This window comes from Vicugna pacos, chromosome 1 (genome assembly GCF_048564905.1).
Source record: "Vicugna pacos chromosome 1, VicPac4, whole genome shotgun sequence".
Lineage (NCBI taxonomy): Eukaryota > Metazoa > Chordata > Mammalia > Artiodactyla > Camelidae > Vicugna > Vicugna pacos.
Genome location: NC_132987.1, coordinates 5842837 through 5857339, shown reverse-complemented (window position 1 = coordinate 5857339; position 14503 = coordinate 5842837). Strand labels below are relative to the sequence as shown.

General features: G+C 41.6%; 1 long non-coding RNA gene across 2 annotated transcripts in view; it reads right to left on the bottom strand.

Annotated features, from left to right (window-relative positions):
* Positions 1 to 14503, bottom strand: part of LOC140688127 (uncharacterized) — an 85590-nt gene that overhangs the window by 32410 nt on the left and 38677 nt on the right. For both annotated transcript variants that reach the window (XR_012062890.1, XR_012062904.1), the window contains exon 2: positions 6530 to 6623. This is a non-coding gene — a long non-coding RNA (uncharacterized lncRNA). The remainder of the gene's footprint in view (positions 1 to 6529; positions 6624 to 14503) is intronic.

Below are 14503 nucleotides of genomic sequence, written 5' to 3'. Positions count from 1 at the left end.
ATAACAAATAAACTTAAAAATCTCAGTGGATTAAACCCTGCCAAGGTTTATTTCCTGCTCACAGATGGTCTCCTGAAGGTCATGTGACTCTCCAGGGCTGTTGTCCTTTCTGCAGTGATTCCATCATGTCAATGGTTTCCATCCTGTGGCCCCCACCATCCCCACCTGCACCCACGATTGCAGTCTCAGGAGAAGATAGCTCAGAAGTCAGGTACCAACTCTTAAATGCTCTACACTCTCATGGCCCATCAGCCAGAACTACTCACACGATCCCACCTGATAGGAAGGAGGATGGGAAACTGTGGGGAATGCACAGGTAATAGTGAGCAGAGCATCTCTAAGCAGGAATAGGCATACATGAATATTTCATAGAAGGGGGACCCAAATGGCCAAGGAAATATCTGAGGAAATGCTCCAATGTAAAAAAGGAAGCACATACTAGAACTCCCATCAAATACCATTTTACCTGCACCACATTGGCAAAAATTCAAAAGTCTGACTATATATAATGTTGACAAGAGTGTGGAGCGAACTGTCATTTGCTGATAAAAGTGGAAATCAGAACAACCAGTTTGGAAGATGATTTGGCCTTCTCTTGAAAAGCTGAACACGCACATAAACTATGACCCAGCAATCCCATTTCTAAGTGGTCTTTAAAACTACTTGCATGTCTAAGGTCACAAGAACTTTTTTAATTGAGTGCCTTGTTGCACAGTTTTAAGTTATCCAAAAAGTTTCATCACCAATTTGAACAGTCCCAGAAGACATAGTTTCTGGTCCACTCAAATAAATATTGAAATTTTTATATCACTCATAAATGTATCTCAAGGTATTTTAAAACCATAATAATTTGGCATTTCATAATAATTTTCATCATTCATTTAAAATATGTGTATGAATTTGTCTTCAAAGTCAGAAATTTTATATTGTTCCTAATTTGATTCCTTATATGTTTAAAAGTACCTTATTGATCACTCCATTATACTTCTCTGCAACAAAAATATGTCTTTAATAAATTAAAAATGTATTTCTTTATTCTCCTTATGTTTGACCTCAGTATATTGTGTGAGAATGCTTACCACACCATGGGCTGTGGCACCAGGAGATAAAAACTAATCAAGGTGCTATCAACAGGCAACCATACAAATTGAGGTCATTCACATAATGGAATACTATACAGCACTGAAAAAAAATCAGTAAACCACTGCTACACACATCAACAGGGATGAATTTCAGATACATAATTTTAGTGGAAAAAATTAAATCACATAAAAATACATAAAACAGACAACATGATACTGTATGTAAAAAAATTACAAAGCTAAACAATATATTATTGATAATCATCTTTGTAATAGAACTATAACAAAAAAGGCAAAAGAATGAAAAAACCCAAATCAGAACCATGGTGGCATTACTTCCAGTGGGGAAGGTGAAGGATGGATTTAGAACAGGTGAAGTCCCATTTACAATGCCCTACTCCTGACATTGGATGTTTATTTTACTTAAGTTTTTATGCATGAAATATTTTTTAATGTTTTTAAAGAGATTATTGGCAACAAGGGTACTGCCTGAACCACTGTAGGGAGCCTTCCTTAGGACCCAGGTGGTATGCCTGGGGGATGTCTAGAGAGGACGTCCTTTGTGCCTGGACGCTCTTAGTTGGGTGATGTTCATGCTGTCATATCAGCTCTCTGCTGAAAAGCCCTCACATCTGAGGCTCCAAATTTGTTTTCTGGTAGGAATGAACGTTTTTCATAAGACTTCATCTCCAGCTTTGATTGTTGACATCTTATTGGCTCTTTTAAGCCTTTGCTTGTCCACACAGGAAATCTCTGACACAGATGATCATTTCCTTCTCCAAAACAGGTTCATTCATTCATTCATTCATTCATCAAATGTTTATTGACCTCCTACTGTGTGCCAGATCCTGGAAGAACACAAAGCAGTCTCCAGTCTCTTGAAGCTGATACTTTACTGGAATTTTGGTATAAGAAGTCAGGATCATTTGAAGGAAAGAACAAAGGAAGGGGGAAAATGGGAAAGCAGGAAAGCTTTCTAAGAAAAGAGGGAGATGGACAGAAGTGAATAATAAGGACTTTCCTTATTTATTGCCAAAGTCTATCGCATTTGACATGCTTTCCTCATCTTTGCTGGGTCCTCAGCATTCTAAGACATTCCTGCTCTTCAGAGGCAGAGAGAAAGGAAGCAAGAACTTCATACCTGCCACTTGACTCAGGCTGTGTTTCTGTTTGAGTACCTCTCATGTGTTTTTTTTTGGGGGGGGGGCTGGGGTTTTTTTCAATGGTCTGCTCTATTTCAAGTCTACATCTTTAAGCTGTCTTGGGCCATGGTCTCCCATGGAAGCCTAGGGACCACTTCTCAGAATAATGTTCTTAAATGTATAAAATAAAAATATACGGGGTTGCTAAGAAAGCAACCACATTGAAATGCTGTTCTATTCCTGGGCCTCCCTGAGAGGAGGGGCTAGGAAAATAAAACAAAATGGGGAAAGCAAGACCAGTTTGACTCCCGGATGTTTCCAACAAAGATAACTGGAGAGGGCATGGTGACTTGAATGAAGACAAATATACTTGCCTTGCCTGACAGAGGAATAAACTAACTCAAGAAAACTTGATTTAAAAGTGAAGTGGCTGATTGTCTATTTCCTAATAAAGCACTGTAATCAAAAATACTCAGTGTTGTACTTCAGCAGTGCTTCACTTATCAAATGTTTCCAGAACATCCCATCCATTTCTTAATTTCTGTTTCCTCTTTCATCATCTCCCCACCACCCACCCCTGCTTTATTCCAATCTTTGATCTAAGTCTTAGGTGTTGACAAAGGATTTGGCTCATCCTGACTCACTGCACAGGATTCCATCACCTTCCTATTAATGATGCAAAGAGCACTAAAGGGATCTAATGCAAGTATTCTCTATGTGAACTGTCACCGTGACAGCAGGACACTTGGAGAGGGCTTGATCGCACACTCAGTCATTCGTGGTAATTCATCCACTGGGCTTGATCTGGGGGGCAATGCTTTTTGACATGCCAAATCTGCCATCCATCCGCACTCAGCATCTTTGCAGAAAATATTTGACAGCTATCTATACGCAGCCATGCCATAAAATGTGGTCCCTGCACCATGTCTTCATTTGAGAAACTCCCCAAGCACCCTTTTAATAAAAGCCAAGGACTTAAATATCTCCAGACCCTGGAGACAGAAACATCTTGCTATTTTCTCTTCTTAGTAATTGTCTTTTTTCCCAAAGAACTCAATCAGCTATACCTGCCATAAAAAAAAAAAAGCTATTGTATTTCTTGCATTATGATGTCCTTTCTGATCATTGATATCAGTTCACATAAACACTAAAATGCGTTATCCTATTCTTCCAAATGAGGACTCAGTAAGATGCTTTCTGTCTCTCACACACACACACACCTTTACACAGCACCTTCTCCCCCTTTACATCTAGAGAGAGAGAGGAATAAAAAATTAAAAAATATTAGATATTGCCTTTTGACGTGACTGCTAACACAATAAACCCGCGTCGTAAACCAAATCAGCGGAGTCTGCCGTTCTTATTGCTCTGTTTGCTGGTATTGCTTCATGGATATTAGAACCCTTAGGGATATTGGAATATGAATAAAGATTTTTTTTAAATCAGCTGGGGTTTTTTTTCCTCTTGGTTCTGTTTCTAAAAATAATGCAGTTTGCAAAAAACAGAAGGTTTGGTTTATAACACAAACAAAATTGTTACATTCTGAATGGGTTGTAAGTACCTGATTCTTTGCCTTTTTACTCATCCCGGCAAAAAAAAAAAAAATCTGCAAATCCATTTGCTAACCAGCTGTACCTCTGTGCGAAACAGATAACAACCTGGGCGAGCCAGGGTTTGCTGTGAATCGGTGCTGATAGGCCTGAATCTCATAGCTGTTTTTAAATGCTAATGACAAGAAACATTTCCGAAGCCAAAACGCTCTTGTAGATCTGTCTTCCTCTATTATGACTGATATTTGCTTGTAAGTACATAGAACACTTGTTCCCCGTCCCTTATCTTCGGCGTTGCAGCATGCTGACCCGCATACGATTCAGCACAATATGATGCACAAACATCTTCTATATAATTTTTCATTTCCGACTTAAAAACAGTAGAGGCAAAATAGGATTGCGGCAAATCTAACAAAGAGATGGCATTATTTCCAAATAAAAATGTGCATTTTTCCAAAGAGTTTATTTGTCTAGCAGCATGAAGTTCAGACATAGCAATGCTGGGAAAAGGGTGTTAAATTGCGATTAGGTAGGAAGGACTTTGGGAGGGAAACAAAACCCATCTTTTCTCTGACCCAAGAATAATTAAGCTAACTTATTTCTCACCACAATTAAAAGTTCAGCTTTTCTGAACTGTGTTTTTGCAGTGTCACGAAATGCGGCAGATAGAATAATGCTGAAATACAGACAGTAATGCAAAGGACGAAGGGTAGAAAATGATACGGGGAGCTGTGGGAAGGGAAGAAATCATCTATTTTCCCACCTGCCATTGTCAGAACACTCAAAACCAAGTTATTTATCTTTTTAATTTCTTGCCGCTATGGCTGCCATGTTGGAGGCCCTCCCCACCACTGAAATGATACTTGGGTTTCAAACAAAACTGTTAATAGCTGCAGTTGAAGCCTTAACCTGTGGTTATCTGATGATCTAGCCTCCTTAATGCTCTGCCAGACAATTGTAATTGCAAATACAGTTGAACCCCTGGAAAAGGAGGACTGTATTTCCAGGACAGCAGCACAAAAGAGACCAGGAAAGGTGCCAGCAAGGTCAAAGGGCAAAGAGGGTGAAAACCCCTCATTAACTGGGGACACAGCTGGAAATCACTCACGCCACCTTCCCTTCGCCAGAGAACAGGTGGCTTACAAGCGCACCTAGGTTTAATTTTTAATGATAAGCTGCCTTTGTTTTCTAAATTTGATGCGTCTTAAGCAATTGGAAAATCCCCACGTAAGAACAGAACGACGTGGGTAGTGGCCCAAATGACCTCTTTCCTTGCACTTCAAGTAAGGTTTCCTAATTATTTTGAGGGGACCCGAGTAAGAGAACTGCAACTAATATTTTGCCACCATTGTCGGAGGTAGACGGTCAGTTTTAAGCGTGAATCACCTCTCTGAATCATTATTTCATGGTTCTCTAAAAGTAGAACAACCTTCTGCAAAGAGTTAGCAGTGATTTGAATTTGATCAGCTAGAAGCCTCTTTTCCCAAAACCCAAATCAAAGGTAAAATAAATTTGCACACTTTTTGCAGTTTTGCAGTTATTCCACTTAATTGTTGGTGCCAGCCACATTTATCCATCCGCTGCCAGACCCCTGCTCGTTTGTGCGCAGTGTTAACCCCGCATTTTACAATTTCTGTGTGATGTGGTGAGCAGAGCATTCTGTTGAGACTCTGGAGACCCCGGGTTTTCATCCTGGCTCTGCCGCAAACTACCTGTGTGACTCTGAGCAAGTCACTTGACCTCTCTGAACCTGTTTATCTGGAGTTTGGCGTAGTTAAGTGATAAGAGCTCTTCTGGCTGTAAAATTCCACTGTTGACTCCCCATATATCCTTTTCATTTGGGACCACTTATCTCACCACTGTTGGCTCATGTTAACTGCTAAATACCATGGAACAATTTTCTAAATGCTTGTTTCAGATGATGCTGAAAGCTCTCGGAAAAACTTGTCTTTCAGTATTACCATAGATATGCTTATGTGATAACCAGTTTCCACTTTACTATACATTGCTAATGGCAACGTTACACTCCCATGCGGGCACCATAGGTCTAACTTATTAATGGTCTATGCTAATGCAATTTCCAGAAAGTATGTCGTTATTAAATTTTCTGGAATTTCAACACAGCAAAACAACATATAACTGCTTGATAAATTACTCTGAATAGATTTAGTAATTTGTGTAAGGGTGGCTGTCATTTATGTAAGAAGCCTAAATCCATTTAAAGTTAATTTCTAATTTTCTTATATTTATGTCATTCAGAAATACACTGCTGGTCCAGGAGCAATCTTTCCAAAACCCAAGTGAACTATTAATTTTGTCTGGGTTAAAGTACAAAATGTTAACAGTGTACAGTCCTCACAGTTTGCCAGTTACCCTTCACACTCCTGCCGAATAAGGGTCTAGGAATTTTTTTTCTCACATAACTGAGATATTATATAGCATCTCTGTTTTCTATTTTAAATTCAAGACAAAAGATAGGTGGATTTATTAAATGACAGTTCCTAGCAAATATCAAATTAACATAAAAATTTTTGTGGACTAAACAATCTGCATTTTTTAATGCTTTAAATGATTTGGATGAAAAAACAGTCCAAAATTCTTGGTCCATTTCTTAATTGGTGCAACCATTTATAAAATACATCCAAATGAAGATTCTACTTCCTCATTTTCATCGTTATTTAAAAACAACCATCGTGCTGTTGAATTCTGTCTGAACTCTATGAGGCACTCCAGGTAGAGCCATTTATACACTTACAACTGCTGCCCATGAAAGACAGGGAGGTGACATGAAGATGGATTCACCCACACGGAACATCCAGATTATGAACCATAAGCATCGGATAGACTTCCTACAAGAGAAGTAAAAAGTGCTGAATTTTAAATGCTGTGCTCTTGGTAGCGTCTTACACTTTAGGCTTCAGCAGAGTGTTAATTACACATGCACACATTCACATACACCGTAACACACACACAGACACAGACACAAACACATGAGTGCACATCAAGCGTAGCAATATAGGTCAGTGACTTAAAAGTGACTCAAATACAAATTGATACTTCTGCCAGGGAATAACTTCTTACTGAATTTTGGAAGTCTGTAAAGAAGTTGAAAAGGAAATGAAAGGACTGGTTTTCACTTTGTTTTAACCAAATTCATTTATTTATTCATTTATTTAACAGTTACTGGGTTCTTACTATGTGCCAAAGAGCATGTTTTTGCTAAGTTCAATGCAATTCATGAGAGAAATGAAATACTCAAGAAGGAAATCACTCTGATTCGCACAGCACTTTCAGTGCAAAATTTGCAAACCAAGTGAAATGGATAAGCTATGATATTGTTCATGAAATACTTTAAATCTGATTTTTAAAATCAAAGAAAAATGAAAGAGGTACTTCCTTAACTATCTTTTTATGTTACAAATTGAAATATTTCAAAAATTATATCCTAGGAGTTCTTTTTGTAGGAAAGAGAGTATACATGATCCATTGCATTTAACTTTGAAGGTGGAATTAATCTGGTAACTTTAGATGACCTGATGGTAGATCATCCAAATCACTGTCAGCCTTATTCTTCAACTGGGCGTCTGCTTCTGAGCAGAATTGGCCATTTGAGTTAGTGGAAAGGTAATTAAGGAGGGTCATGTTCCAAGCAAGGTGCAGCGAAATAAATGCTGGAAACATGACCATTAAAGTTGCACTTCAACATCGTTTCAATTTGGTGACTTTGGGTCTGGAGACCACACACGAGGGTTCGCACATCAGGAAGCCTTTTCGCACCCCTCCCTCAGGTATACTGAGAATGCTGCATCCTAGGGTTATCTCTGCTTTAAGTAGAGCGATTCCATTTTTCAGGCCATCCTAGTTTATTCCTGTTCTCCCAGCATCATTTTTTTGGGTGGGGGGGCTGGGGCAGGTAATTAGGTTTGCTTATTTATTTATTCTTAGAGGAGGTACTGGAGATTGAACCTAGGACTTCATGCATGCAAAGCATGTGCTCTACCACTTGAGCTATATCCTCACCACCACCACCCCCAGCATAATTATTAATAGCTTTCACTCACGCTTTCAAAAAGGCCCCGGTTAGGGATGATTGATTATGCAGATCCTCTAATCATAATACAATCTATGATATATACTCCAAGCCCTGCTGCAGTGGAACAAATTCCAGCCCTGACCCAACACCGGACATGTGGCAGTCTGCAAAGTTCCAGTCGCCTGCTGGAATTTATCATCCTCCTCCCCCACGCAATGGGCAGGTTCTTTAAACGAACTGGCTGAACAAGCCACACTGATTCACGAATGTGACCTGCGGCCACATGTCCTGTCGAACCCTAACTTTCCTCTGCCTGCGCCCAATAAATCCAGTAAAATTTCCCTGGATGAGCTGAGCTCTATTGGATTCTGCCCAAAACCTGCTTCTGCTACAGGCTTCTTAAGAATACAAAATGGAGCTTATTCACATTGATATCTCCCAGTGTCTTCAGCACTCAGCCTTACTTGTAAGAACCTCTCAGTAAATGTTTGTTGAAATGCCTGGAACATCCAGTCGAAACACCTGGATGGCTGGCCTAATTCTTTACTTTCTTTCCAGCTATTCATCATCATGTAGATCCAAAGAAATCCAGAAAACAGACAAATGCCAGGCCTGAGCACGTCCGTGGGGAGAAGAGACCAGGTGCAGGTAGGAGGAAGCAACAGCCACACTTAAACCACTGCTTCCCCCCTAGTAGCATCTCAATCTGTCTTCATGTTCTTTGTTAAGGCAACTAATTGGCCACATTCTACAGCCCAGATAGTCCAGAGATAGGAGCCAGGTCTCTCCCAACAAACCCATCAACCAAACATTGTTTCTACCTGGATCTCCTGGACAAATAAAGTCAGGGTTCAAGACAGACTCTTGCTAGAGGAACATCAGTTCTTGCTGTTCACTTGCACAGCATCTAAGGAAGTCTTAACTCCACGGACAGAACAGTCACAGAGACGGAAGACGATAGAGGATATATTGGAAGTCTTTAAAATAATTTTTTATTCCTTCTGACTTTCAAAAAAAGTTGAAGTCTGTCCATAAGTTATTAGCAGGAATTGCAGTGTTTGAACAAACCCTTGTAAATTGTGCTGAAGCCTTTTGCCCTCAGTCTTCACATTCCCAAATTTTAATATGTGATTTTTCAAATCACAGCTTTAGCACCCCTGTGATTTTTTTTTTCAGATCACCCAAGCAGACTAGATAAATGCAGTGACTGTTCCTAAGGAATGACTTTTATGAACCTACCACATGGGATGGGGACAAAACTGTCCTATAATTTGGCATCATCTGGTAAGGAAAAGAGTTTCTACAACATTCATCCATCTTTGAAAAGGAACAACAGAAAAGCCAAGTAGATTTCAAGCTGGAAAGAAGGGATAGAAAGAGCCCTGAGTGCCAGACTCCACATTCACACAACGTGTTCTTTCGGAAGGTTTGAGTCTGGGAGCTTTCTCCTTTCATCGGCCAACATAAAAGTTGTTTCAGCCAGAAGTAGGGAACAAAGGAAGACTTTCATTTACAAAAGCTAGTTGAATGCCACAGTGTCTGTTAGGAACTTTTATTTATGCGGCACCTGGCATTATTTTTAACTATCTGTGGAACAGAACTGCCTGGGACTCTGACAAGGAAATAGCGTGTTTCTGTGTCTAACACATGAACCTTTGTCACATGCGTGTGAACCCCGGGCTCCCATCAGTGATGCGGAGAGGAGGCGGGCTCGCATTCCCGCTGGGGGCTGCTCTGCCTCCCAGCTTCTACAGGTGGAGGATGTCACCAGGCACTCTGGTCTGAGCCCTCTACAGTTTGTGCCAGCTCACAACTGCCGTTGACGGAGTTCTGTGCTTCCCCATCTCCAGGTAAAATGGTCTTTGAAGTAACTTTGCCAACGGCAGATGAATGAAGCTAAACCGGGGCCGTCTTTTCACTCACTGCCTAGCTCCTCCCGGTCCAGGCAAGATTCTGGAGCTTTTCCTTGTAAAGTCTCCAACTTCATCGAAAGCATTATCCTTCCTTTTTTTTTTAATCAAAGAAAATATGAATTCGGTATGTACTTATGTCTTGCTCTGCTACGGAGAGCAAATCCTTGTTGAGTTAGCCTCGCTCCAGCAGAGGCAAACACACAGCACCGGGATGGTGTTTCTTTTAACTTGCCATTTCACCTTTTCCTCCATGAAAATCTCTCTTCAATATGAAAAGAATCTTGGCCCAGATAATCTCGAATCTCCATTCCAATAGTAACGCAAGTCCATGGTACTCTAAGAGGAGTCTAACCTTACTAACGTGCACATTGTAGTTGGATGTGAAAATTTTATTCTAACATGTTTAAATGCTGCTCATGAGGGAAAAGAAAATTTTGAGCTGCAAAACCTGCAGAGCCGGACCATCAGCCCCAGTAACTCTGCAGATCCAATGTTATCTTCTGCTTTGATCAAACAGACGCAGATGGAGAGCTAACCAGTTATTCAGACAGAGTCTGACAAAGACATCCCGTGGCAAGTTATGCGTCTAATTTGCTCTTAAAGAAAAGGAGATGCTGCATTTAATCCACAGGACAGCTTCTTAGAACTCAAATGGGGACTTGGGATTAACCTCAAGTCAATTACAAATTACCAAAATAATAATAATAATGATAATAATCTTTTGGAACATATGAAACCTTAAGTAAGAATCCTTTCCGGTTAAAGATGCCCTTGCCACGAAGAGTCCAGAATTTAACCGTAACACTTGAGACTCCAAATATTAAAAGTACAGCTTCTTCCTTGTGCTTTTCAAACTTTTAAAATCCAATTTAACCTCCCATGCCCACAAGCCTGTAATTTAGAAAATTCAAATGATAAAATCTGCTCCTCGGCCCTAAAACTCCTGCCCACCCTCCAGCTCACTATGGAACGATTGCAGATTGCCTGGCTTTCAGACTGCAGCAGCCCCGACCAGATTAGCCAGGAGCAAAACTGACGTTACCACGTGGCCCAGAATTGCCAGAGTGACCGTAAAAGCTTGTGGCAGAGGGCAGTGAAGGAAACGGTGTCCAGTTCCAAAAATCCTTCCCTGCCCCCAAAGGGGCAGCTCACAGAAGTGCCCATATCTACTTTGGGGCTGTGCCTTCATTCGTTCCCCTGCCTGTAAGTAGCCATTCCCCTACGACCAGAGAGACTTCAGGCACTTCCTGCGCAGGAGGGCCACCGCCTAAGCCTGTCCAAGCATTTCTCTGTCACTGGGGCTATGAGCTACAGGCATCGCACACTTAGTTGCAGCTGGGAGAGGATGGGACTGAAAAGAAGAACCCAGATGCAGAGTTAGCATTTATGTCCTTTAGGGATACCCTTGAAACTTGTTAAAAAACGTCAGTCAAGACATCTGGTCAGCTGTCCTCATCCATATTGGGGTTTTTAGGCTACTGTCATGCCCCAATATGCTTTGAACGCTGCCAATCTGCTTTCTCTGCAGAAGCAGCAGTGTGTCCCCTCTGGTTTCTCCGTCCCTCCCCAGCCCTGGTGTTTATAGCATCACGTACAGAGCAAAATGAAAACACACATACTGTATGTTTCTGGCTCACGAAGCGGGTGGGACCAACCTTGTGCAATCAGGGACGGGGGCCGATTGGCTGAGGCTGGGTCCATCTTGCCGACTGCGGAAGAGTCAGCTGTCGCCAGTGCCATGCGGCAGATGGACAGTTTGCATCCGAGTTCCAGGCCGGCGCCAAACCCTTTAGAAGCTTTGGCAGCCGACTGCCATCAGGCAGCCGCTCGGATGTCCTGCAGATGGTCGCGATGGCCACCTGGCCTCTGCATCCTAATGGGCGCAGGGCTTACTCTCAGGCAGCATTCACTCTGGCCTGGGCCCCCCATCAGTCAAAGAGGTGGGTCACTGGGTTGCCTCTAGCCAAGACCTTCCAGCAGCGTCCACTCCCACGAGGAGAGCAGCAGAAAAATGTTCTTTTAAAAAGGGTAACACACACACGCACACGCATGCACGCACACCCCTGATCTGAGTCCTCCTCCTTCAGGTTTCCCCAGGTCGCATTCCGACCCCTAGATAGTGGCCCTTCTTCCCTGATAACTGGGAGGTTTCTTAGATGGTTAGCAACACCTTCCACCCACGTCCATGGCACGGGCACATAGAGGTTCCTTTAAAACAAAACCAAATCAGAACTGGAAAAAAAAAAAAAGAAGAAGAAGAAAGGGAGGAAAAAAGAAGAAAATAACTAAAGTACAGGCAGCATCCTCCTTCCTCCAGATTTCCTGGTAAAGAGCACCCATTTTCTCCTTCCCAGGTCACAAGTTTAGACCCCTCTTCCCCTGGCACTGCCACCCAAAGTGGCAGCCATTGGGTAATTTCGGGATAATCAGGACTGCAGACCAGGAGGTCTGGAGTTTGGAGTCCATGTGAAGCCACGCAGAGCTCTGCTCTATCTGCGTCTGACCCGCCCTAAGCCCCAAAGCAGAACAAAGCTTCATCCTCGCGGTGGTCAGACTCATCTGGTGCCATGAAGCGTCCAGAGTAATCTGTCCAAAAGCTGGGCCTGGAGGTCTTCCAAATGGAGCCCTTGCGTATTTGGTAGGAGCAGTTAGGAATGCTGACTGGCGCTATTAGTCAGAAGTCATGTCACTGCCCCGGAGAAGCGAGTGTGGGTTTCTCCCGCCTCCAAGATCAACCAAGAAATTTCCACTTCCATCCACAGCCCCTTGATGAGTGGGGCAGGCAGGGAGAAGTTTAGAGCAAGTGGCTGACAAAAATTAAAAACAAGCTCGGTTGAAAATAAATTCAATAATGTGTGATTTCCAGCCACTCAAAAGTAATAGAAATATTTGGTAAAAATATATAGATATAAATTGCCAATTAATGCAAACTGGTTAAAGCCAGTAAATGGAAAAAAAGAAAAAGTTAATTAGAGCTTTTTGAGGCTTTGTTATATATACATCATTTGCAGGTGCTACAAAAGTGAAAAATAACCATTATAATTACTAGTATTCAAAGATTCATATTTCTCCCGTGTAATTTATTTAGGATTATCAGTTTCCTTGTAGTTATACAAAAGGCCTGTCAAGGTGTTTCCCACGTGTTTGGCTCGTGTGTGTTCCAAAAACAAGCCAAAATGCTGTTGTATTTCACCCAGTACAGGGAAGCTACTCGGAGGGAAAAAAAAAAAAAAAAAAAGGCCAAGTTTTACCTGGATCTCTATCTTGGTTAAATTATCTTACATATGTTTTAATTTTTTTTCTTGTTCTTTCTGTCTTTATCTTTCTGTCTCTCTCTTTGTTAAAATACATCTGTGTTTGTTGACTGCCCCGGATTATATCTAAGCGAGGAGTGGGTGTATTAGCACCTGGTAGAGTATATGTAGCTTAACAATACGTATCATTACATTATTTACAGCTCATTTTACGTTATTCAATAGTAAACTGCAAATTAACCCTTCAAGAACCAGTTGGGGAAAATGCTCCGTTAGGCACGAGATATCCAGTGAAGCTTTTCTCCCCCCGCCCCCTGGCAGGATTGTTAAAAGTACATCGATAACTGTATTCATAAACAGGGAAGTGTGTTCATTACGGCAGGGGTGCCCACCAGAGCCAGCTAATTCCTCTCCCAGGAAATCTGTTTCATAATGATATTCCTTACTACATCACACTTGTACTTATGCTGATAACACAGGTTATAAAAGGGACATAGGACCGGAGTCAATTAATGGCCTGGCTCTTTAACCTCCTTTATTAGAGCACATTAGGTGCCAAGGGGACTGGATGTTATGCTGCTGGCAACAGAAAGGCCCACGCGATACCATTTCATGCCGTCTCAGCCCTGTCTTCCGTTCCCAGGAACACACATCATGATCTGACCTCATTAGGCACTGATTCAGCCATGGTCCGAGTGCAGGAGCACGAGGTGGGGAAGGCTGGTGAGAGGGGATGCCGAGAAAGCACCTTTATGGCCCCTGGTAAAAAAATCTTCCCCGGCACCTTTTAGTTGATTGTCCGTCACCAACTTTGTCTCCTAGATCACCAAGTTCTGCTGACATATCATTCCCGTCTGGAGGAACTGAAGCCCAGAGAGATGGGGGCTACTGTCTAAAGTCACCCGGCTTGTTAGCAGTGGAGCCAAAACTAGGGAATTCAGAGTCCTGACGCCTAGAAGGGGGCTCCCACTTGTCTCCTGGTGCTTTTTTAAATATGAAAAGCAATTGTTAATGAGCGATCACTAAAGACTAGACCCAGGGAATGGAAAGGAACAGAATTATACATAGAAAGAATTTTAAAAGATAGAGAGAGAGAGCAAGAGAGAGCAGGAGTTTTAAACCGGATTGCAAGAGAGAAACTACAAGTTTCAAAATAAGTTCTCTTTGCTAGTGAGAAATTTTTGGTTTCTCTTTTCTCCTCTAATTAGCATTAATGGGGAAATAAATGTACATATTGGACTGAACTTAAATGCATTCTTAATAATGTGGAGTTTTTAAAAGAAGGATATGATGTAATTTGAGCTGAGAAACAGTCCTCCACTCCTGTGCTACCCAAACACTACTGCTAACCTTTAAGGAACCCAACAGTGTCTTGTTCCCGAATTAATCAGTCTCAAGACTATTAGCAATTTAGCTCCATTTTGTCAGTAATTAGCTTGATAAATTAAGATCTGCAATAGAAAACATGGCATCTTATTGTTCCGGAGGTTTTATGGTATTTTTCTAAAAACAGCAGCTTTCCCTTAAAA